The following is a 26,980-nucleotide window of genomic DNA, read 5'->3' on the forward strand; positions in this document are numbered from 1 at the left end:
GATGGATGGTCAGACAATGTTACCTAGCAACCGTGTAGGCTGTGATGTAAGATATAGATGGATGGTCAGACAATGTTACCTAGCAACTGTGCAGGCAGTGATGTAAGATATAGATGGATGGTCAGACAATGTTACCTAGCAACCGTGCAGGCTTTGATGTAAGGTATGGATGGATAGTCAGACAATGTTACCTAGCAACCCTACAGGCAGTAATAGATTGTCAGACGATGTTACCTAGCAACCGTGCAGACTGTGATATAAGGTATGGATGGATGGTTGCCATTGATACCTAGCAACCGCGCAGGCAGTGTTGTAAGGTATGGATGGATTGTCAGACAATGTTGCCTAGCTACCGTGCAGGCAGTGATGTAATGCATGGATGGATGGTGAGACAATGTTACCTAGTAACCGTGCAGGCAATGATGTATGGTCAGACAATGTTACCTGGCAACCGTGCAGGCTGTGATGGATATTCAGACAATATTACCTAGCAACGTGCAGGCAGGGCCGTAAGGTGTGGATGGATGGCCAGACAAGGTTACCTAGCAACTGTGCAGGCAGTGATGTAAGATATAGATGGATGGTCAGACAATGTTACCTAGCAACCGTGCAGGCAGTGATGTAAGATATAGATGGATGGTCAGACAATGTTACCTAGCAACCGTGTAGGCTGTGATGTAAGATATAGATGGATGGTCAGACAATGTTACCTAGCAACTGTGCAGGCAGTGATGTAAGATATAGATGGATGGTCAGACAATGTTACCTAGCAACCGTGCAGGCTTTGATGTAAGGTATGGATGGATAGTCAGACAATGTTACCTAGCAACCCTACAGGCAGTAATAGATAGTCAGACGATGTTACCTAGCAACCGTGCAGACTGTGATATAAGGTATGGATGGATAGTCAGACAATGATACCTAGCAAACGTGCAGACTGTTATGTAACGTATGGATGGATAGACAGACAATGTTACCTAGCAACCGTGCTGAGTGTGATATAAGGTATGGATTGATGGTTGCCATTGATACCTAGCAACCGCGCAGGCAGTGTTGTAAGGTATGGATGGATTGTCAGACAATGTTGCCTAGCAACCGTGCAGGCAGTGATGTAAGGTATGGGTGGATGGCCAGACAATATTACCTAGCAACCATGCAGACTGTGATGTAATGTATGGATTGGTGGTGGACATTGTTACCTTGCAACCGTGCAGGGAGTGATGTAATGCATGGATGGATGGTCAGACAATGTTACCTAGCAACCGTGCAGGCAGTGATGTAATGCATGGATGGATGGTGAGACAATGTTACCTAGCAACCGTGCTAGCAGTGATGGATAGTCAGACAATGTTACATAGCAACCTAGCAGGCAATGATGGATAGTCAGACAATGTTACCTAGCAACCGTGCAGGTAGTGATGTAATGCATGGATGGATGGTGAGACAATGTTACCTAGCAACCGTGCTAGCAGTGATGGATAGTCAGACAATGTTACATAGCAACCTAGCAGGCAATGATGGATAGTCAGACAATGTTACCTAGCAACCGAGCAGGCAGTGATGGATAGTCAGACAATGTTACCTAGCAACCGTGCAGGCAGTGATGTTAGGTATGGATGGATGGTCAGACAATGTTACCTAGCAACCGTGCTGGCAGTGATGTAATGTATGGATGGATGGTGAGACAATGTTACCTAGCAACCGTGCTAGCAGTGATGGATAGTCAGACAATGTTACATAGCAACCTAGCAGGCAATGATGGATAGTCAGACAATGTTACCTAGCAACCGAGCAGGCAGTGATGGATAGTCAGACAATGTTACCTAGCAACCTAGCAGGCAATGATGGATGGTGAGACAATGTTACCTAGCAACCGTGCTAGCAGTGATGGATAGTCAGACAATGTTACATAGCAACCTAGCAGGCAATGATGGATAGTCAGACAATGTTACATAGCAACCTAGCAGGCAATGATGGATAGTCAGACAATGTTACCTAGCAACCGAGCAGGCAGTGATGGATAGTCAGACAATGTTACCTAGCAAATGTGTAGGCTATGTCTTCTAGCTGGTTGCCATCCGATTTTTTTTTTGCTAGGGGCTTTACGTCGCACCAACACAGATAGGTCCTATGGCGACGACATCCGAACTTAGCAGCAGGTGGTGGATGGCCATGAGCGAGAGACATATATTTTATTTTCGCGAAGGAAAAAATGGTCTCCCTTTCTTTATTTTAGTTAATGTCTTTTAGCGTTTCAAACAATGTGCAGTGTATACTCTGCAAATACACGAATTGTTTCTTAAGATCCTCATCTTGTAGTATATTTTTTAATTTTCAAAAAGGAAGCCCGAGTGGGGCAACGCGAAGGAATGCTTGCGTTCAATCGAGTGTTAGAATCCGAGATGGAGCTAAACCACACACACATGGAGCTGAGACATTTTGAGTTTTGCGTTTGTCTTTATTGCATAAAGTTGAGCACAGTAACAGTCACATTTTAGTTCATAAAAGATTATTTCTAGTCCAAAAACTGTAGAAAATTTAAAATCGTCCTCTATTATACATTATTTGACTCAAAATCTCAGCTCCAAGTAGCCAAATCTGAAAAATGAAATTTTAAAAATCTGTTATTTTTACCTCAGTTGAATTTTCGTCAATTACGTATTTTAAAATTCAGAAGGTTCAGATTTACAGTACGTCGACATGAATTTCTTGTTACAGTAAAGGTTTAATAAAAGTGTCTGTGGTTTAAGTCACACCCACTCTAAGCAGCCATCTGTCGCCGCTAGCCATGATGCCAACACTAACACATGTGACTGGATGTGTGTGTGCTATTGGCTATCACTAACTGACGTAATGTTACTGCTTGGCTTTGCTCGCACTGCACGAGATATTCCAAAATCTTTCTTTTGTAGAGTGGGAGAGTAAAAGTGTGTAATAATTATTCATATATTCTGGGATAATAAATATACAATAGTAATATCCTAACAAGTCAATAAGTTTTTTTTTCAACAGTTTGTGTGTTGGCTCCCTCTCGCATTCAAGCACACAATTTTAACAACTTCGATGGTATAAGGATGGTGTCTTTGGACGTACAGGAGGTGTAAGAAATTACCTCATCAGGAATTTGTGAAGTTACTCGTTCTGCTTTAGTAGAACTGAAGAAGAAACCTCATTGATATTTCCCCGTTTCTGCTTCCGTACGATGTATACAAAGTACTAGAACGTAACGATCAGTAGAAAGTATTGATTGCAATTGTAGGTATAGATATTTTAAGGATAAGTTTCCATAATTACTGAGTTTCTATATCATAGAAGAATGTCTCTTGTAATGGACTCACCATGTCGTAGCACGTTCCTCACAACGCCTCATGTTCATCACTACCTTCCTTCTTCGCCGGCTGATGTATCAAGGAACCTCTTGGTCAAGAGACATCATTGCTGTCCGCTTTGCCTCACGCCTCGAATGTTCCAGTATTTTCGATATTGTTCTGTACCGCGTGTGACATAACCTCCCTCTCCGTACTGCCTCACACGGCACGTTTCGACAGTTTGGAAGAGAGACACCGGGAGAAGATCATCTTTATGCTGTTACTGTGAATTTCTACTCCAGTTCAGGACTTCTCCTACCAGAATGCACCATGAGGCAGTATAACTTGAAATTATATCTTTGAACTCTGACGTCTAAGGATATCGAATGTTTGAACTTGATCTTGGAATCGGTATGAGAGCCAACGGATTATTTCATGTAACTTATCATGCTCTTTCAGTGCTATGTTTTTACAGAAACACGATAATATTTCAGTCAATACTTTAGAACACTTGTACGTCAACAACGCTGTTTGTATAAATTCTGTGAAGATGGGTTGTTCCGTTAAAGGTTGTAGACCGGTCAGTCTACGTATTGGTGGAGTGTTTTTTATGTGTTTTATTAAGCAAACTTCGTCCGCTTTTATCTGTAGCTTCACCTCGTTTTCAAGTATTTCTGAGTGAGTTAAATTGAGAAGTTAATTACGTCGAATAAAAATATGAGTTTTGAGGAGAATAAGTAGTTCAGGGAAGTAATGAAACGTACCATCTGAGTCCCTGTTTCCTAATAGCTGAGGAGATATCTTCATAATTTCTTGCCTTCATAATTCCTCCATGCCGCTAGAAATCGCATTGTTATAATTAACCTTTCTTCAGCACTGATGGTATCTCTCATGTGGGACTCTTGTTTCTCAATGTTTGGCTGAATTACCTCCAACAATTCGGAAAACACTGTAGTCCAGAAAGTTCTTATAATCTGCAGGCACTTGATTGATTGATTGATTGATTGATTGATTGATTGATTGATTGATTGATTGATTGATTGATTGATTGATTGATTGATTGATTGATTGATTGATTGATTGATTGATTGATTGATTGATTGATTGATTGATTGATTGATTGATTGATTGATTGATTGATTGATTGATTGATTGATTGATTGATTGATTGATTGATTGATTGATTGATTGATTGATTGATTGATTGATTGATTGATTGATTGATTGATTGACAGTATGCTCATTGCCTAGGTTTTCATTATGGCCAAAGGAAAACATTCTTAAGTGGCCGTAGCATTATCGTGGGTTGATGAAGAAAAGAAGAAGAAACGGGTATGTATAAAGGAATTGTTGAGGGATAAACCACGATGTTCTCATGTGAATCTCACGAGCTCTGCACGTACAAATGCCTGCAGATTACAAGAACTTTATGGACTACAGTTTTTTTCCGAATTGTTGGAGGTAATTCAGCCAAACATTGAGAAACAAGAGTCCCACATGAGAGATACCATCAGTGCTGAAGAAAGGTTAATTATAACAATGCGATTTCTAGCGGCATGGAGAAATTATGAAGGCAAGAAATTATGAAGATATCTCCTCAGCTATTAGGAAACAGGGACTCAGATGGTACGTTTCATTACTTCCCTGAACTACTTATTCTCCTCAAAACTCATATTTTTATTCGACGTAATTAACTTCTCAATTTAACTCACTCAGAAATAATTGAAAACGAGGTGAAGCTACAGATAAAAGCATGGTGAGCCTTTTGGCTTGTTAGCCACACTGAGACTGATGGGTTGGAGGACTGGTCCGGTTCGCCGCTTATCTGTCGAACAGCCAAAACAGACCCAACCTCAAGCCCAACCTCGAACCATGAAACCCCACACAAATTCGAACCCGTCAGTGTGACCAAGGTCACGGACCGGTTGGCGAACCTGCTTGAATGTGAATGGGCCCGTTTTACCTCATTTTAAAAATACAAGATTATTCAAAAAGACGGACCTAATTAATTAATTTGTATTTCACGAAATATACATGGGGCATGAACTTTGTACATACCAATGAACAGTGGAAGGTTTGAAAGTTTTGTTGACCACCACCGTTTGAGCAGTGATAGTTGCGAGCACGGCCGCTAGGGTGATAGTTGTGGAAAACGGCCCTCAGTGTACTCGGCCATCTTGCTTCACCGTTAGTTGTGAATAAGATAGCTACTATGTAGCATAATGTTTTCTGCTCTCTTGAGTTTGCAAAATGTGAGTCGTTATTTACAGTGTAGAGGGCGTTTCGTCTCTGATTAGGCATTGAACCACCAACTAGGAAAAGCCCTTCCTCGGTGATGGATAGGTCGCATAGGAAAGGAATACCTGGCTCTACATTTCTGGCCACCGAGATCACCGGATCTCACGCCATGAGAAGCTAGTATGTCCAGGACACGGTTTACGTCTCACCTCTACCAACAACTCTAGCCGACCTGTGGAACCATATCACTGCTGCGGTGCACTCAGTAACAGGAGACATGCTTTCTCGCGTCTGTGGAACGAGTTTGGCTACCGCTTAGATCAGGGCCTCTCAAACGCCCAAAATCTCACGCGTGCAGAGCGAGGCGCAAGAGCTCCGTGCACTGTGCATCGGTGCCGCTCGGTGCCGCTCGGTATAGCTCGGATCAACGCTTCGTCTCTTGGCTACTCGGCTAAGCTCGGCTCTACTCGGCTATACTCGGCTCAACTCAGCCCGGATTTGGAGCGCTACGGCGCAAGTGGGGCAGAGGAAGACAGGCGGAGCGAGCGAGAGAGGCGTGAGGAAAGAGAGAGTAAGCGCTATTGCTTAAAATCGAGGAGTGGGGGTCTGCACTCTGGTCAACCAAGCCAAGTCGTCTTTTGCACCGTGCACAGTGCATGCACCACGCGCATGCACCCTGAGAGGCCCTGGCTTAGATGTTTGGCGTGCAGCACAGCATTTATAACCTATGGTCAACAAAACATTGAACCTTCCACTGTTCATTGGTATGTAGACTGTATATTTCATGAAATAAAAATTAATTAAATTGGGCCCATCTTCTTGAACAACCCTACATATTCTCATGAACCCTATTATCTCCTTGTAATCTAACTATCTGTACATTACCTTGTACTATCCACGGTACTTCTTTAGCTGTCTAGCGTTTTGTTATTTTTCTGTGATAAAACTTCCACTGCGAACCCACTGTGTTACTAAATTTTATTATTACTACTATTATTATTATTATTATTAACAAATACATCGGAAATGGGAAATATCACGGTGGCAATGGTCACTTAAAACCAAACCCCATGGCACTACAGCCCTTGAAGGGCCTTGGCCTACCCAGCGACCGCTGCTCAGCCCGAAGGCCTGCAGATTACGAGGTGTCATGTGGTCAGCACGACGAATCCTCTCGGCCGTTATTCTTTGCTTTCTAGACCGGGGCCGCTATCTCACCGTCAGATAGCTCCTCAATTCTAATCACGTAGGCTGAGTGGACCTCGAACCAGCCCTCAGGTCCAGGTAAAAATCCCTGACCTGGCCGGGAATCGAACCCGGGGCCTCCGGGTAAGAGGCAGGCACGCTACCCCTACACCACGGGGCCGGCAATGCTCACTTACAGTAGTGCAATAATAAAGTTAACATAATTACCCAGCAGCAACAACAACAGACAACAAGAGTACAACAACCAATTGCATGGAAAGAAAAGTAAGACAAGAAATACTACAAGTTTAACTTTCTAAGTCCAGCATCATTATATATAAATTCACAAACAACTTAAGTATTTCCAGTACGTAACACTACGGCTTATAGGTTGAGCTTTTTTAAAAAATGTTATTTTTTCGGGACGTCGACTTATATAGAGATATTTTGCCACTACTTGCACCATATGATATGAACCTGCCCGTAGTTGGAATTGCGGAAGTGTAGAGTGTTGAATGTGAGGAAAGCAGCGTTAAGTACGACACAAACACCCAATCCCCAGGCCAGGGATATTAATCATTTACAATTAAAAACCCCTGTCCTGGCCGGGAATCGAACCCGGGGCCGCCGGGTGACAGACGGGCGCGCGGGTTCGGACTAGGTAGAGCTTACTATTAGCTTAACATTACAAGTGATAATAAAGTGAATTTAAACCATAATTACCCTACGGTGGTGGTGGTGGTGATTATTGTTTTAAGAGGAAGTACAACTAGGCAACCATCCTCTATATAACATTAATCAGAGAGAAAAAAATTGAAGGGATCCGACACTTCGAAAAATGAAGTTATCGGCCAAAGGAAGACAAGGGCCACGAAGGGCGTGAAAATGAAAGACTCCCTAGCCCTCGCAAACCTAATAGCGTTGGGGTCGGAAAAGAACAAGAGTTGACCAAGGGAGGTCGGATAGGATAGATGAAAGTGAGGAGCCTGGCACAAGTAAGTGGAAGCAAGGCCAGGACTCAGCTGAGGGCCTCGTGGTCGCCAACCCACGCTCCAAACTTCAGAGCCCCTGAGGCCTAATTACCCTACAACAACAACAAGAAGCGTACAAAAAACATTTCCACGGAAAAACAATATTACAAGAAATACACTACTACTAGTTTAACATTCTAAATCCAGCATCATCATATACAATTTCATTCACAACTTCATTATTGTCCGCCTCTGTGGTGTAGTGGTTAGTATGATTACCTGCCATCCCTGGAGGTTCGGGTTCGATTCCTGGCTCTGCCACGAAATTTGAAATGTGGTACGAGGGCTGGAACCGGGTCCACTCAGCCTCTGGAGGTCAGCTGAGTAGAGGTGGATTTGATTCCCACCTCAGCTATCCTGGAAGTGGTTTTCCGTGGTTTCCCACTCCTGCTCCAGGCAAATGCCGGGATGGTACCTAACTTAAGGTCACGGCCGCTTCCTTCCCTCTTCCTTGTCTATCCCTTCCAATCTTACCATCCCCCGCCAAGGCCCCTGTTCAGTATAGCAGGTGAGGCTGCCTGGACGAGGTACTGGTCATCCTCCCCAGTTTCATCCCCCGACCCAGAGTCTGAAGCTCCAGGACACTGCCCTTGAGGCGGTAGAGGTGTAATCCCTCCCTGAGTCCGAGGGAAAAACCAACCCTGGAGGGTAAACAGATTAAGAAGGAGAAGAAGAGGAACTTCATTATTTCCAGTACTTAACACTACGGCTTACAATACTATAGGTTGAATTACTACTGCACTACCTTAACATTATAAATTATAATAATGTAAAGTTAAAACGTAAATACCCAACAACAACGGCAACAACAACGACAGCAAATAACAAGTGTACGAAAAGCCTTTCCATGTAAAAGCAATATTACAAGAAATACTACTAGTTTACAATTCTAAATCCAGCGGGAAATCACAAATTCAGTGTCCGTCGTTTGCAGCTTTTACTTTTCACTTATACTATACCTCTAATAAGTAAAGTTGTGTTCTGACAGCTGGGACTGGAGGGAGGAGCATTGTACGTGCCATTTCACGATGCTGCCACATTCCAGAATTCCTTTCTCTTCCGGCGTTCTTGTTCCCTCGTTCATTCGGACCGCTGTCATCTGTTGTACACTACCTGGCAGACTGTGACTGACTTAGTCACATGTTCCGTTATATGAACTGCCTGTGACAAGATCTAACTCACAAGTGAGAGGTTTGGCAACTCCAAGCAGGAGGAGCTGGCCAGAAGATTTATCTCCATGCAACCGCAGTCGCCCCACCCTCGTGTCCATGGCAACCATACCCCACTCCCTTTATCCCGCCCCAGCAGGTAGTAAACGGACCTCCCTCTAAGAACTGTCAGATTTCAACTTTAGATATTAGAGGTATAGCACTAATCATCTTCTTAAACGTGAATTACCCAACTACTCTTAATTGAATAAGTTCTATCACTCTTCACCCTGTAATGTTCTTACCGACAGATGAGGAACCTCTCGAGGACTACATCCGTTACGAACGCTATGAAGACAGTCCCGACCGAAGAGACAGACAAGTTGTCACTTACGCTACACCTCCTATGGCTCCCTCTGGCAGTGGGCAGAGTGGAGCTGGAGGGAGTGCTGGTGGTGGTGTAGTAGGAGCTTCAAGTGGAGCCAGCCCAGGAACCAGTGTTGGAGGTGCTAGTGGTGGAGCTAGCGCAGGTATGTGTGGTGGAGCTTTAGGATCCAATTGTGGTACTGGAGGAACTAGTGGTGGAACTGGAGCAGCCAGTGGTGGAGCTTCCGGAGGTGTTGGCGTTGGAGCTCCAGGAGGACTTAACGGAACCAGTGTTGGATCTGGGGGAGCCAGTAGTGGTGCTCCCGGAGGACCTAGTAGTGTAACTGGAGGCGCTCTCCAGGGAGCAATTGCAGCCCTTACTGCTCCAGTAGGAGCACAGAGCCCCCAGAACGTGAGCGCGAGCCTGGCTGTGACCTCTGCAACACAGGGACTGGGGTCTGTCATGCAGTGTGTCGTCTCTGTGCTCACCGTGTGTCAGACCACACCTGACGACGACGACGAAGAAGACGAAGAAGAAGAAGATTCGGAAGACACTTCCAAGAAGAAGGGAAAATCAAAGAATGAAAAGACGTACGAAGACGCAGACGATGACAGTGAGGATACCGAAATTCCAAGCGCTGAAGATCTGACGAACGCCCAGCATATTAATATTCTTTCTGAATCCCAGGAAAGTAAACAAAAAACCCTGAACCAAATCCTCTGGATAACGGGCCTGCTACTCGCCTTATTCTCTCTCATCGTTCTGGCTACACTCTTTGTCATCTTCTTTGCCAGGAACAGAGCCAAAGATGAGGACAAGACTAGTGTGAAAGGGAATGAAGAACATTCTCATCTCTGTTGTTTGTGCACCTAATAAAGAGAAGTATCCTTCAGCTGGGTTCACGTTACACAGGCTGTGGGGTTGAATTCTACACCCGGAAATAACACAAAACGTCTCTATGGTTTATCGTGTACTAGTAATTCCTTTTATGTTATCAACTGGAATGAAAGGGGAATTTCGAATTCATTTTGGGGTCAGAAATATTCTCTTAAGGTCTCGTATAATTTAATTTGCTACACCAAGTGGCCCGCCAAAGTCCTACGTTATGCTTATAAGTGAATCCTTTATTTTCTAAGGGTCTCTTGTCACAAAATGCAAGTTTTAGATAAACAAAGAAGAACTCTTTACTTCTTAACCACCATTAAGTTGTTACTCCTCAGTGCTCTCAATATTTTTTAAATTTTGTCTTAACATTAGAACATTTATTCCAATTTCTGAAAGTCACTGACATTCGTCATATCATAAACAAAGGTGTAAAAGTTAAATTTAGTTTATTTTCTCAAAGTAAATTGTTAGTTGACGTTAAAGAAATTTACACTATTTTTTCATTGAAAAAACTCTTTGATTCTTTTGTCTCTAATATTTTAGTGTTATTGGAAGTAAAACAAATCAGACTTTTAACGTAACGAAAGTAAACAGTTTAAATTAGCATACCTAGGTTTCTTCTTCTAACTTCCGTTTGGCCTACTTTGGACCACGGTAAATAATTGACTTCCTGGTTTGTCCCTTCTTCTTCTTCCCCTCTTCTGACCACATAGTCTTGGACTTTTCATTTTGCTTTCCCTCTAACCCATTGAACTTACCGATTTTAGCTCGAAACAAATCTCTGTTGCAGATTCCTTTTGTATTGATGCCTAGGTTTATTCTTTGAAAAATAAAGAATATAATAATGTGTAACTACCAAGATAAAATTAAGCTTTTTGTGGTTCTTACATTTTCTTTCAGTCCTTCGTTCTATTCGGTCACTGTAGTAACTCATTTTAAAACCAACTACGTTCACGTGGAACGTAAAGCAACATATTTTTCAAATCTTCAATCATAAAATCAATCAATCATTCAATCACTCAGTCAATACTGATCTCCATTTAGGGCAGTCGCCCAGGTGGCAGATTCCATATCTGTTGTTTTCCCAGCCTTTTCTTAAATGATTGCAAAGAAATTGCAAATTTATTGAACATCTCCCTTGGTAAGTTATTCCAACCCTAACTCCCATTCCTATAAACGAATGTTTGCCCAAACTTTTCTTCTTAAATTCCAGCTTTATCATCAAATTGTGACCTTTCCTACTTTTAAAGCCACCAATCAAACTTATTCGTCTACTAATGTCGTTCTACGCCATCTCTCCACTGAAAGCCTGGAATATACCACTTAGTCGAGCAGCTCGTCTCCTTTCTCCCAAGTCTTCCCAGACCAAACTTTGCAACATTTTTGTAACGCTACTCTTTTGTCAGAAATCATCCAGAACAAATCGAGCTGCTTTTCTTTGGATTTTTTCCAGTTCATGAATCAACTAATCCTGGTGAGGGTTCCATACACTGGAATCATACTCTAGTTGGGGTCTTACCATAGACTTACATGCCCTCTCCTTTACATCCTTACTACAACCCCTAAATACCCTCATAACCATGTGCAGAGATCGGTACCCTTTATTGACAATCATATTTGTGTGATTACCCCAATGAAGATCTTTCTTTATATTAACACCTAGATACTTACAATGATCCCCAAAAGGAACTTTCACCCCATCAACGCAGTAATTAAAACTGAGAGGACTTTTCCTATTTGTGAAACTCACAACCTGACTTTTAACCCCGTTTATCAACATGCCATTGCCTGCTGTCCATCTCACATTTTCGAGGTCACGTTGAAGTTGCTCACAATCTTGTAACTTATTTATTACTCTGTACAGAAGAACATCATCTGCAGAAAGCCTTATCACTGATTCCACTTCATTACTCATATCATTGATATATATAAGAATCTTTTCTTCCCGTATTGGCCTGGTTTTTTCGTATGCTCTTTACGTTGATAAACTGGCCAATTGTGGTATGCAGAAAATAAGCTTGAACGATTTCCTCGAGATTCCATCAATGAAGCCAGATGCTGAGATTTCTCCTCTTCTTGACTTTCGAAGATAAGTTCGTGGTATACTTATACAATGAGAAACTCCCATTTTTTCCTTTTTTTCTTTCGTACTTTCTTCAGAGCTGTAGCTTTTTTTGTAACTGAATTCTTGCTTTCATTATACGATTGACTTTGTAGCTCATAGACCTACGAACACCTTTCTTAATCCCTTTCATAAATAAGCGATTCAAGTATCCCGCATGCTATAGTGATGAATGGGATATCTAACAACTGATTTTCACAGGGGTTATACTGTCTGCAGGTAAGTTACGCCAGACGGCTGGTAGCTGCCTGTTCCTCAGCACTACCCTTCCACTGCGCCTCGTTTTCGAGAGTACGGTACAGTAGCACTAGAGTAGCTTGCAACATATCGACAATGGTTGGAGAGTTCAGAAATAACGAATTAACAGGCATGATTTTAATCCATGGAGAATCAGGTCGGATTGAAGTAGAAGCACGCAGACGGTATGGGTAGGAGTTTTCAAAAGCCGCCTGCCTTCTATGCACGTATTCCGGAGGCCAGAGATGCAATTAAGAACTACTGAATAGTGCAACGCACTTACTACAAGTCTTGATAGAGGGGAATGTCTGTAAGGTAGGGGGCCCATATTTCGTCCCCTTAGCAGATTTGGACTTGTAGAAATTCAGGAATAATATGCACAAGACTAGAACTTGGTATATACATTAATGAATATATTCTCCACTTACGGGGAAGTTAAAATGTTAGTGTTGTAACGTAAGGTAGTCAATATTTGACATACACAATACAAAAACTTAACTTCCAAAAATATGTCCGTAATTTCGTCCCCCATCAAACGTATGAAAATTAGAATTAATTTTAATATAATTCACCTTTCTCATCTTACCAAACACGTTTCCTATAATGAATTACTTGAAGGCCATTTATGAAGAAAGTTTTCTTGGTATTCTTCTTTAAATAGTCTTTCAGGTTGCTCGTGAGGTGTTAATCGCTTTACTTGCACGTCGGTAACCCATTGCCTTTTTTATGGCCTCCTTATCCTACCGCTTGCGTTTCTTCATGTGAAATAATAATAAACATCATGAACAACAAACGAAATGAAGGGGGACGAAATTACGAACATTCCCTGATTTATTATAATGGCTGCTGTAGTAACTCACGCCAACCACCTCACTGTAGATATTACACGCCACGAACTACACCTCACGACTGAAATGCGATCCACTATTTCATATACATATCAGTACTCACTCTAGGAATAGCAGGCTCTCCATTTCAGTGCTGCACTGACTCAGCTCAGCATGAAAAATGAATCCTCCTTAAACGTGGTGCACACAACAAGACAACGTGTGTGTGCGCGCGGTTAAACATTGGGTACCAACCGTGGAAACTGGAAATCCTTAGGGGGACGAAATTAGGTGCGGATACTTTACGTGCTGTTAAACTTTATTTTCTACATCTTTAACGTGTTTACAAACACACCCTGTTACAGAACTTGTGCAGTAAAGTGACTGCTATTTGTTTCACATCTGAAATACAGCACATTATAGCGCTCCTTTAAACCAGCGATTAGGCATCCCATGGATCACTGTTGCATGAGGGACACTCATCTGGACTTTTCGGCAGTAATTGGTTATAATGCAATCTTACTCACGGGCACATGTCTGTGAAGACCTTAGTGAAATGGTAGAAAATCCGTTATTTTTGCCATTATAGTTTGGACAGATATACGTATTCCAAGTGGTCAAAATTGATCGTGTGCAATGAATGAAAATTGAAGAGTCTTATTAATTTATTAGTTACTAGTTATAGTTTATCCCTTGCGATATGTTTTAAGGCTGGAAATTCACTCCAAACTGTTGGAAGGGTAAACTTGAAAACTGCTCATGTGACATATATTTTTACACCTACTGCCTACAATATGTTGATACAAAGTAGACAACAATCATAATATTTGGTAAAATAGTTCTTTTGTCAAGAAAATTTTGTCAAAAGTTTTATTGACTTTGTTTCCATAAATAATGGTGTCTATATTAATGATTATAGTCCATTTTAAATATAATTGCACACTGAAACCGTGTTTGGAATTGTATGTGTCTGTGATTAATAGTTACAGAAACAAAAACCAAAAACCAAACCCCATGGCACTACAGCCCTTGAAGGGCCTTGGCCTACCAAGCTACCGCTGCTCAGTCCAAAGGCCTGCAGATTACGAAGTGTCGTGTGGTCATCACGACGAATCCTCTCGGTCGTTATTCTTGGCTTTCTAGACCGGAGCCGCTATCTCACCGTCAGATAGCTCCTTAGTTTTAATCACGTGGGCTGAGTGGACCTCTAACCAGCCCTCAGGTCCAGGTAAAGATCCCTGATATGACCCGGAATCGAACCCGGGGGCCTCCGGGTGAGAGGCAGGCACTCTACCCCTACACCACGGGACCGGCTTAATATTTACAGAGATAGTAAAATTAATATTATAAAAAATACACTTTAACAGGAGTGCAGAACAAAGTAAAGAATATATATATAAGTCCAGTACCTTAGTAACTGTTAATGACAGACCAATTTCTTATGGAACACTATATTCGTATGCAATTGTTTTAGTAGTGAACTAGAAATATGAATGTCGCTCTTTAAATATTAAAAATACTAAAACATTCCTCAATATCTGAGAAAATTTGATAGCAATATTTGAAATTTTCCTACAAAAAATATTTTACCAAATATCTTCATTTTACCTACATGCTGATGGTCGTATCTGGAAAAATACAATTTACGTCACATGAGCAGTTTTCGAGTTTACCCTTCCGACAGCTTGGAGTGAATTTTCAGCTGTAAAAACATCGCAAGGAGTAAGCTGTCATGAAATATTAACCATGAAGTCACCTGTAACTAATAAGATAATAACAATCCACAGTGTTCTTTCATTGCACATGATAGTTTTTATCCACCTAGAATAAGTATTTCTGTCCAAATGATCATGGCAAATATAGTGATTTTCTACTATTTCACTGAAGTCTTCACAGACGTGTGCTTGCGGGTAATAAGTACAGTCCACCCAACACACCGGCTGTGTTACGAGTCTTGCTTAAACCTTAGAGGTACGGTCCATCAGAAACCCTAGAACTTATGTTACTCTCGCTACATTACGGAAGAGCGGGATAAGTAGAAAGTACGAGTCTGGAGGAGCACCTGGTATAATCGTTACGTCTGTTCTTCCACTGACGCACAGTGGATCAACTCGCTCCTCAACCTGGACAGAATAGAAGAAAAGAAAGGTGCGCATTCCGACTTTGGTCACGTGAAATCTTGTGTAGATGACACTGATGCATACTTGTACAATATTCGAGTGGCATTCCAGTCAGAAGTCGATATGACAGGTGCCGGTACAGTTGTCGGTGAACAGTAAATCGGAAAACGGCACATATTCAGATTTTTGTGTCCTTTTTAATCTACGACAGTGATACTGCCCAGTGGTCAAGATAAAATAGGATGTGTAGCACTGTAGAAGATATGTTTATGAAATTTTTAACCGGTGTAATGAAGTACGAGGGAAAATCAAGAAGTATCTTCAATTTTGCTGTAATTGTCTTTAGGTTGGCTCTATGACATTGTTTATTAACCAGCAGGATAGTCACTCGTCTGTTATTCAGACTCGTATCACGCACTCGTTCAATATTGGCATCAGTTACGACTGCGGGGCGACCACTTTCAACTGTTCAGTCCACTGCTATACTCTTCGCTGTGTCAAAACATTGTCCCCATATTTTATTAATTCTATGAATTTCCGCTCCTGGTACACCCTCAGACCACAAAAAGTGGATTATGGAAGGCTGTTCATCCTTCGAGCAAACAGAAAGTGGCGGGGCGAACCTAGAAAGAATACTTGTACAGAAAGGACAAAACCAGACTAACCATAAAGTTATTCGACTACCTGTGGAACAAGAAGACAACAGCGTCATGGATTAAGGAAATTCGTAAAAATCTAGAAAAGTCCAGATGTTAGACAGGAAAACATTTCTGACCATGATTCAAAATTTGGAAGGGTTTCGAGTCGAAATAACTGCAAAGACGGGCAGAGCCTGGACGGATGAACAGATGAAATGGAATAGCGCACGTGTGAAGGAGGACTGGAGCAACAGGAAACTTCAGACAAAGATAAAATGAAATTGTAGCGTCATACTAAGTAGCCAATTTGCAAATAATGTGATGATAATAATAATAATAATAATAATAATAATAATAATAATAATAATAATAATAAGTGGCTACAGCACTAGTTGCAAATAGAGGATTGTGGTGAAATTTAATAATTTCACAGAGGCTGTCAGACTGAACAATGAAAGTCATAGCGGTCTATATTGATGATGTATGTATGAATAAAAATAATAATAATAATAATAATCCTAGTATTATTACCAATATAATGCCCAATTCCAGAAATTTTTCACACTAACGAAAGTGACAGTTTTCATGTTATGACTGTGGGCGAAAACGTTGTAAAATGGAGATAGGGATAAGAATTACTGGTAACTACTAGTACGATGGTCGTTAATATAATAATAAAAAGAAGACCAGGACGAGACGAAGGAGAATAATAATAAGAACATGTCGTAGTACAAGCTCATCTGATGGAGATATTTTAGCACTGTCTTTTAAATTTTCCCCGAATTTCAGTACAGGTAGACTGAATTTCAAGGAAAATACAGTTAATTCCAAGGGAGGCTAATTATATTCCGAGTTGGAAGCGGTGATTTCCAACAGAGTTACTATGAACTTCAGAATTAGCTACGTGAATTCCAAGTAATATTTAATGCCAACAAAAATACACAGAATTACACGGAAAGAACAGTGAGTTCCAAGTGGCTCATAACGTATTCTAAAGATTGGAAACTGAATTCTTCTGAAGACGAAGTGAATTCTTGGAAGTGTAAAATTCTACCGGGGCGAAGTGAATCCCATCAGAAATGAAAAATTCCAAGGAATACAAAATTAATTATGAGAAGAAAACCGAATTTCAGGAGTGGAAAGCGAATTCCAGTGAAGGCGAAGTAAATTCAAAGGGAAGGGCGTAAAGTTTACAATGAGGGTTGAAGGAGATTCAACAGACGCAGAGAAAAAGGTCAATGAATTACGATGAAATGATATTTTCAAGATGAGTTCAGGTAAGTATATTTCATATTGCAATTCAGAGTAGATGACATGTAGTGCAGTTCCTTGTCTGAGTGGTTCAGAAGGTCCAGGGTTCGATTCTCTGCTTCGCTATGGATTTTAACTCAGTATGGTTAATTCTTCTGGGTCCGACTCCTTGGCTACATGATCAGTGATAAGGCCTTAGGTTCAGAGGATCCAAGGTTGGATTCCCGGCCGGGTCGGGGATTTCAATCGCTTCTGATTGATACTTCTGGTTCGGATACCGGTAGTTTGTTTTTTGTCCTAACACTTTCCTCTTCATATTCAGACAATACACTATACAACCAACTACCACAGGAACACGCAATAGTGATTACATCCCTCCATATGGGGTTGGCGCCAGGAAGGGTATCTAACTATAAAACAGGGCCAAATCTACCTATGCGACACAGTTCGCATCCGCGACCCTACACATAAGGTAAAAGCGGTAGAAGAAGATGATTGCCATTGATGCCTTCACGGCCCGTACGTATAGACATGGCCTTATGCCGAGTCAGAAAATAAGGTGACATTCTTTAAGTTTCGCAGAGAACTTTGCTCTGCGTCATCAGAAGAAAATCTAGACTGTCCACGAGAAAGGCTTCTCAAACAATGAGGTTTCAATTTGGACGTTACAGTAGAAGTGGAAATGGTACGTTCATTCGTCACCAGATGGCTCCCCGGACGCGGTACAGTGCTAGCGTTCGAAGCGGAAGCTGACGGAACCATCAGAAAGCCCGAGAGGGTCACATAACATAACAGGTGTACGCACGTATGAAGGTATGACACTGACACAAGCCCGGAATGGAACATCTGGCGATGAGGAACGTACGAATATTTAAAACACCGAAACGAAATAACAATAGTGAAGAGACAGGAAAGGGAACAATCTACGTAAATCCTTAATGGCTGACAACCAGGTATTGATAGCCAGTGTCACTGTTGACATTTTTAGGATTTCTACGAAATTCCACAGCTTCCCGTATAATCCTGGAGCTGTAGTGTCTAGTGTGGGTAAGAGCTCGAGCATCTTGGAACATGACATCATGAGCCGACGATAGAGCGTGTTTAGCTATTCCCGATTTGTCTGGCTGGTTGAGACGAATATTACGTTCATGTTTCTTGATACGAATACCAATGGACCGGCATGTTTGGCCAATGTATACCTTACTGCAAGTACAGGGAATTTTGTACACCCCAGGATGTAAAAGTGGGGACAATTTGTCCTTGGTTTTACTCAGACTGCGAGCAAATTTAGTGACTGTGCCAAATATGGCTTTTATATTGTGTTTGCGGAGGACCTTGGCAATATGATCTGTGGTGTTGTGAATGTAAGGCAAGTAGACAGTTCTCTTCACTTCTTCCTTCTGTGAGCTTTGCCTGGTCGCTTCCTCTTGGTGAATGTCGTGAGAAAGCTTGTTTTTGTGCTGAATGGTGGAAAGAATCTGCGTGAAGGTAGCGATTTGTGTGGGTAGGCTTACGATAGACGGTATGTCCTCAGATGCCGTCTGGTTTATTTCTTTCCATTTTACGGCAAACCATACCGAATCCCCTATGCTGTTGATGTGAAGACGTACCGAATCCCGTTATCCAATGAGGTGGTTACTTTTTTCTGGATTGGGGACTTATCTTGTGCTCGTCTTAATTGGGGAATGGACTTTTAGTCACTAACTGGTTAAAATGCAAACGAATTTAACAAAGGTGAAGTGTCTTCTACCCGCACAACAAATCTGCAGTGAGTTTTGCATAGGTATCAGCGATCTCAACTATCGGAACCTCTAAAGTGTCTGCTACCCGCACAACACATCTGCAGTGAGATTTACGTATTAGCGATCTAACTATCTGAACCCCCAAAATGTGTGCAACTCGCTGACGCAACTGCAGAGCGGATAGATGACACTTGCGCCTTGTTCAAATACGTTTGAGAACCTTGTTTCCAAAAGGTACCAGTTGGCAGCACTTACCGTTCTACCTGTGGCATGACAAATGTTGTGCCAGAGAACACCACCGGCCATTTTAAACACTGAGCAAATGTTCCGGTTTACGGCTAAACATACCGAATCCCTTATGCTTTTGACGTCAAGACATACCGAACACAGTTATCCAATCAGAGCTGCTGTTTTAAGTCACCTGACAACATAAAGAACATTGTAAACTGTACATCATCCGGCACACTGTTCTGATTGTGTTATGCTGTCTTTGAGAAGTGAGTTTGTAAATAATTTGCATTATTACGTGTTAAAAATGGAATCAGATATATCTGATGAGTTTTGTAATGACTTCAGGAGACGGAAAGGATTAGAAAGCGTAAAGTTCGTAAGCAGACGTGGAAGAAATTTATCATCAAGCAGAAAAGTGTATGTGGCGAAAGCTAGAGAGAAGCCTAAACTAAACTGTCACAACGCGAATAATTTTGTGGAGCAGGTAATTTGACTGAAGCTGTGAGCATAGGTTACTAAAGAAAGGGGTGATGTATGGGTCCGTTTTGAGCCGACTATCGCAGGTTCCTTGCCGGAGTAATAAAGGGGATGCTAAAAGACATGGTGTCATCCAACTAATTACAGATATGGGAAACAGATTGGATAAACTGCCATTCTACAAATCTATACTGAATGTACGAGCGGAAATTCATAGAACAGTCACTTGCCTGTTATTCAAGATTATATCACGCACGTGTTCAATATTGGTATCAGAAAAAAATGAAATGGCGTATGACTTTTAGTGCCGGGAGTGTCCGAGGACATGTTCGGCTCGCTAGGTGCAGGTCTTTTGACTTAACTCCCGTAGGCGAGGTGTGCGTCGTGATGATGATGAAGACGACACATACACCCAGCCTCCGTGCCAGGGAAATGAACCAATGATGGTTAAAATTCCCGAACATAACGGGAATCGAACCCGGGACCCCCGTGAACAAATGCCAGAGTAGTATAATTGGATGGTTCTGCAGCCTCCTCCTCCTCGCGCGGCGCGGGAAATTTGAATTCTGGCGGGAAATTTGAATTCTGGCGGGAAATTTGAATTTTGGCGCGAGATTTGAATTTGTAAACAAAGCCACGTGCTTTTTGACAGCTGTCATCGACAACAACGCATCGCTAACCTCACTGCTGCCATCTTGACGGGCATAAACCTCAGTAGTGCCAACTTAACCTAACTAGCGTGAGGTAAACAAAGCCACGTGTTTTTTGACAGCCACGTGCTTTTCGACAGATAACAACGCATCGCTAACCTCAGTACTGCCATCGTGACGGGCCTAAACCTCAGTAGTGCCAACTTAACCTAACTAGCGCGAGATAAACAAAGCCACGTGCTTTTTGACAGCCACGTGCTTTTTTGACAGCTGTCACTTAACCTAACTAATGCGAGGTAAACAAAGCCACGTGTTTTTCGACAGCCACGTGCTTTTTGACAGACAACAACGCATCGCTAACCTCAGTACTGCCGTCTTGACGGGCCTAAACCTCAGTAGTGCCAACTTAACCTAACTAGTGCGAGGTAAACAAAGCCACGTGTTTTTTTGACAGCCACGTGCTTTTTTGGACAGCTGTCATCCGCCATCTTTAAACACTGTGCTGCCCTCTTTAGATGCAAAATTCGTCACCTGTCATCCGCAGTGCTGCCATCTTGACGGGTCTAAACCTTAGTGCTACCAACTTAAGCTAAGTAGCGCGAGGTAAACAAAGCCACGTGTTTTTTGACAGCTGTCATCCGCCATCTTTAATCTATAGAGCACAGTGCTGCCCTCTTTAGCTACTTACCTTGGAAATGTGGTGGCGGATAATTTGAAAAATGCTTTTTGACAGCAGCCATCTTTGTGCACCATGCTGCCCTCTTTAGCTAGATACCTGTGGTGGCAGGCAATTCCACATGACAGCAGCCATCTTTAATCAAGAGAGCACCGTGCTGCCATCTTTAGCTAGATACCTTTGAAATGTGGTGGCGGCAAATTGAAAAATTTCACGTGCTCTTGTTTGGAAACAAACTCACGTGCTTTTTTGAACGCTACCATCCGCCATCTTTAATCAACAGAGCATAGTGCTGCCCTCTTTAGTTTGAAATGTGGTGGCGGCAAATTCCACGTGCTCTTGTTTGGAAACAAAGCCATGTGCTTTTTTGACAGCTGTCATCCGCCATCTTTAATCCAGAGAGCACCGTGCTGCCCTCTTTATCGTAGTAGATGTAAATTCGTCACCTGTCATCCGCAGTGCTGCCATCTTTAGCTAGATACCATTGAAATGTGGTGGTGGATAATTTAAAAAGAGAAATTCTACAGCAGCCCTCTCTGGACGCTAATTGCATAAGATGGCGGCTATACATGACTCCTTAAGAGTGCTTACGCAAGATGGCTGCTATACACAGGTTCTTATGAGACGCCCTTGGGATGCTTGCGCAAGATGGCAGTTATACATGGCTCCTTATGAGATGCCCTAGGGATGCTTGCTCAAGATAGCGACTGCTCTTATGGGACGGCTTAAGTGTCCTTGCACAAGATGGCTTGAGACGCCCTAAGGATGCTTGCGCAAGATGGCGGACACAAGATGGCGGCTATATACAACTCCTTATGAGACGCTTTAAGGGTGCTTGCGCAAGATGGTTGCTACTCTTATGAAGAAAGCTAGCTTAGAGGCTAAGGTGTCGTGCTAGTTCGATTCATTAAATTTAGGGCTTAAATGCAAAATGTTAAATATATCGAAAACGGTGCACCGTAGAGCAAAACGGACAAAATTTTTCTACCTAATACCTAGGTTCGCAGTATGAGGAACAAGAAAACCATAGTCTAATGATGGGATCAACGGTTCGGTTCCTACTTAGGCCCTTTGACATTTGCTCTGTTTTAGCTTGTATTGAAGCGAGTCTTCGTAACATGATCAGGTCTAACTATGGTAGAGAGTATAACGTACCGTGCTGGTTCGATTCATTAAATTTGGAGGCTTAAATGCAAAATGTTAAATATCTTGAAAACGGTGCATCGTAGAGCAAAACGGACAATTATTTTTCCGCCTAATACGTAGGTTCGTAGTATCAGGAACAAGAAAAAACATAGTCTAATGATGAGATCAACGGTTCGATTCTTACTTAAGCCCTTTGGCATTGGCAGCTATCTATTTCTACAAGATGGTGGCTGCTCTTATGAGACACAAGATGGCTTGAGACGTCTTAGGGATGCTTACGCAAGATGGCGGATACAAAATGGTGACTATACATAGCTCCTTATGAGACAGCCTAGGGGTGCTCGCACAAGATGGCAGCTACTCTTATGAAGAAAGCTAGCTTAGAGGCTACTGCGCAAGATAACAGCTGCTGTTATGCATGTGGTGGAGGGCAATTTGAAATTCTATGTGCTTAATCAACAGAGCACCCTGCTACCCTCTTTAGCTGAAATGTGGTGGTGGATAATTTGAAAAATTCTTTTGACAGCTATCATCTTTAAACAATGGCGACTATACATAGGCTGTTAAGGCCTTATCATTCTCCTCCTCCTCCTCCTCCTCCTCCTCCTCCTTCTCTACCCCCTCCTCCGCCTCTTATGTCAAGGCATAGCTTTATATCGAACAAGTTTAAACCTGCATCGCGAAGGCAAGCGTGTGCAGCGATAACATTATTATGCATGTTTAGACTTTCGAAACATAAGAAGAGTAGAATCAAACGCTGTACTCGATACGACATGTGATCAGAACATTGATTGATGCGTTCAGAAAACAAAATAAGTGATCAAGACTAGAATCGAACACTGTACTCAATACATCATGTGTTTAGAATATGTCAGGGGATACCCTTGTTCTAAGAAGATAAGATTGAAACATAACAAGACTAGAATAGAACACTGTAATCGATGTTGCTAACTTCAACATGTGATCAGAACATTGATTGATGTGTTCAGAACACAAAATAAGTGATCATGACTAGAATCGAACACTGTACTCGATACAACATGTGATCAGAACATTGATCGATGTGTTCAGAACACAAAATAAGTGATCAAGACTAGAATCGAACACTGTACTCAATACAACATGTGTTTAGAACATGTTAGGGGGTACCCTTGTTCTAAGAAGATCAGAATGAAACATAACAAGACTAGAATCAAACACTGTAATCGATGTTGTTAACCTCAACATATGATCAGAACATTGTTTGATGTGTTCAGAGCAAAAGTACAATTTTGATGATTTGCTTAGTGTAAAATCAAAAACTATGGAAACACACTGTGCACATATCGCATAGCTAACTCGCTCAGTAAGCAATATTGCAAAACTACAACTTCAATGATTTGCCTAGTGTAAAAATCAAAAAACACACTGTACCCATACTGCGCAGCTAACTCGCTCGGTAAACGATATAGCCAAAGTATAACTTCAAATTATTTACCTTCCATCATTCGTCTTGTGTGAAAATCAGTCGAACAAGTTATCGCATAAACATGTAACATGAAATATCAGTCAATCTGTTTGCATGGGTTACAAGCATGTAGCTTATGCGGGAAGTAAAATTAAACAGAACGCTAGTGCTACAAGAAATACTCTGCTTACATTTAAGTCCCTAGCTGTTGAACAAGTTATTACATAAATATGTAACATGAAATATCGGTTCGGAAACATATTGTTTCAAGGATGAAATGACTCTTCGTCCTCCTTACCGCACATTCCTTGTAGGGCTAAGGGGCTAATGGGCTAAAGGGCTAATGGGCAAAAGGGCTAAAGGGCTAAAGGGCTGAAGGAGCAACAACCTCATCGATCGCTATCAGCAAGAACGCTTGTACTTTGTTAAGTGTAGAAAATTAATCTTTATTTGTAAATGGTTTCATGTTCAGAACAAGGAATGGAACCTAGGGGTTACGTCTTACCTAATAAAATCCCCGAGGTGCGATGAGTTACGTTTTTCGAACTAGTGTTTGGAACACTGAACTTTTCAAGATGATAGCAGAGAGTTTAGCAATGTTCTGTTGTTGGATTATAAATTCCGCGCTACAACATGCATAAGGTGGCAGCCTTGAGGTTTACTGCCGTAAAGATGACAAGAGTGAGGTTAACAATGTTCCGTTGTTGGATTTTAAATTCCGCGCTATAACATGCATAAGGTGGCAGCCTTGAGGTTTACCGCCGTAAAGATGGCAGCAGTGAGGTTAGCGACGCTCTATTGTCCTTCAAAGTGAGGTTAGGGTTCGTCAAGAAGACAGCTGTCAAAGAAGCACGTGGCTACGTTTACCAAACAAGAGCACGTGGTCGTGACGTCACGGTCACGTAGTATGCTGCCTCAGCATGCAAAGTTCAATGTCTACACCTACGTAGTCAACATTCTGCTGTGTTCACAAGATTTTTTACACATAACTATTCTTTATGCTTTAAGTTCATGCACATAGGCTATGCTAAGATAGCAGCACAAACACATGCGAACTTTGTACATTCTAATGGAATATGTTTAGTACTGCGTGCATCATAGATACATGATGTGTACACGCATTTAAACATGGCTATACTTAATGCTGCTGCTTTGTTTACAAGATTTTTATACATTGCTATTCTTTATGCTTTAAGTTCGTGCATACACAAGCGATAGTCGTACGCTCTAGTAGAAGAAGTTTAGTACGATATTCGATACATTATCCGTGGGCGATGTGTACACGCTTTAGAACATAGCTCTTCTTTGTGCTTTAAGTTCGTGCACATGGGTTAGGAATACACAAAAGCGATTGCTACATGCTCTAGCGGAGGAAGTCTAGTACGATAGTCGATGCATGTAAAATCGATAGGTTTTGCTAAGGTAGCAGCACACTTACACGATTTTAGCACAATCTAGTGGAAACAGTTTAGTATGATAGTCGTTTCGTGCAAAATCATTAGGTAATGTGTACACGCTTTGAAACAAGGCTATTCTTTGTACTTTAAGTTCATGCGTACAGGTTATGCTAAGATAGCAGCACAACCTAGCGGAAGAAGTTTAGTACGATATTTGATGCATGCAAAATCAATAAGTAATGTGTACACGCTTTAAAACATGGTTATTCTTCGTACTTTAAGTTCATGCGTATAGGTTAGGCTAAGATAGCAGCACAGTCTAGCGTAAGAAGTTTAGTACGAGAGTCGATGAATGCAAAATCGATAGGTGATGTGTACACGCTTTGAAACATAGCTATTCTTTGTACTTTAAGTTCATGCGTCTTAGTTATGCTAAGATAACAGCACAATCTACCTGAAGAAGTTTTGTACGAGAGTCGATACATGCAAAATCGATAGTTGATGCGTACACGCTTTGAAACATGACTATTCATTGTACTTTAAGTTCATGGGTATAGGTTATGCTAAGATAGCAGCACAATCTAGCGGAAGAAATTTAGTACGATATTTGATGCATGCAAAATCGATAGGTAATGTGTACACGCTTTGAAACATGGCTATTCTTTGTACCTTAAGGACATGCTAAGATAGCAGCACAATCTAGCGTAAGAAGTTTAGTACGAGAGTCGATGCTTGCAAAATCGATAGGTAACGTGTACACGCTTTGAGACATAGCTATTCTTTGTACTTTAAGATCATGCGTCTTAGTTATGCTAAGATAGCAGCACAATCTACCTGCAGAAGTTTAGTACGAGAGTTGATACATGCAAATTCGAAAGTTGATGTGTACACGCTTTGAAACATGACTATTCATTGTACTTTAAGTTCATGGGTATAGGTTATGCTAAGATAGCAGCACAATCTAGCGGAAAAAGTTCAGTACGAGATTCGATGCATGCAAAATCAATAAGTAATGTGTACACGCTTTGAAACATGGCTATTCTTTTTACTCTAAGGTCATGCGTATAGGTTATGCTAAGATAGCAGCACAACCCAGCGGAAGAAGTTTAGTACGATATTTGTTGCATGCAAAGTCGATAGGTAATGTGTACACGCTTTGAAACATGGCTATTCATTGTACTTTAAGGTCACGCGTATAGGTTATGCTAAGATAGCAGCACAATCTAGCGGAAGAAGTTTAGTACGAGAGTTGATGCGCGCAAAATCGATAGGTAATGTGTACACGCTTTGAAACATGGCTATTCATTGTACTTTAATTTTATGTGTATAGGTTATGCTAAGATAGCAGCACGATCTAGCGGATGAAGTTTAGTTCGATGGTCGATGCACGATGATTTTGCACGAAACGACTATCATACTAAACTGTTTCCACTAGATTGTGCTAAAATCGTGTAAGTGTGCTGCTACCTTAGCAAAACCTATCGATTTTACATGCATCGACTATCGTACTAGACTTCCTCCGCTAGAGCATGTAGCAATCGCTTTTGTGTATTCCTAACCCATGTGCACGAACTTAAAGCACAAAGAAGAGCTATGTTCTAAAGCGTGTACACATCGCCCACGGATAATGTATCGAATATCGTACTAAACTTCTTCTACTAGAGCGTACGACTATCGCTTGTGTATGCACGAACTTAAAGCATAAAGAATAGCAATGTATAAAAATCTTGTAAACAAAGCAGCAGCATTAAGTATAGCCATGTTTAAATGCGTGTACACATCATGTATCTATGATGCACGCAGTACTAAACATATTCCATTAGAATGTACAAAGTTCGCATGTGTTTGTGCTGCTAT

The sequence above is a fragment of the Anabrus simplex genome, chromosome 1 (genome assembly GCF_040414725.1).
Source record: "Anabrus simplex isolate iqAnaSimp1 chromosome 1, ASM4041472v1, whole genome shotgun sequence".
Lineage (NCBI taxonomy): Eukaryota > Metazoa > Arthropoda > Insecta > Orthoptera > Tettigoniidae > Anabrus > Anabrus simplex.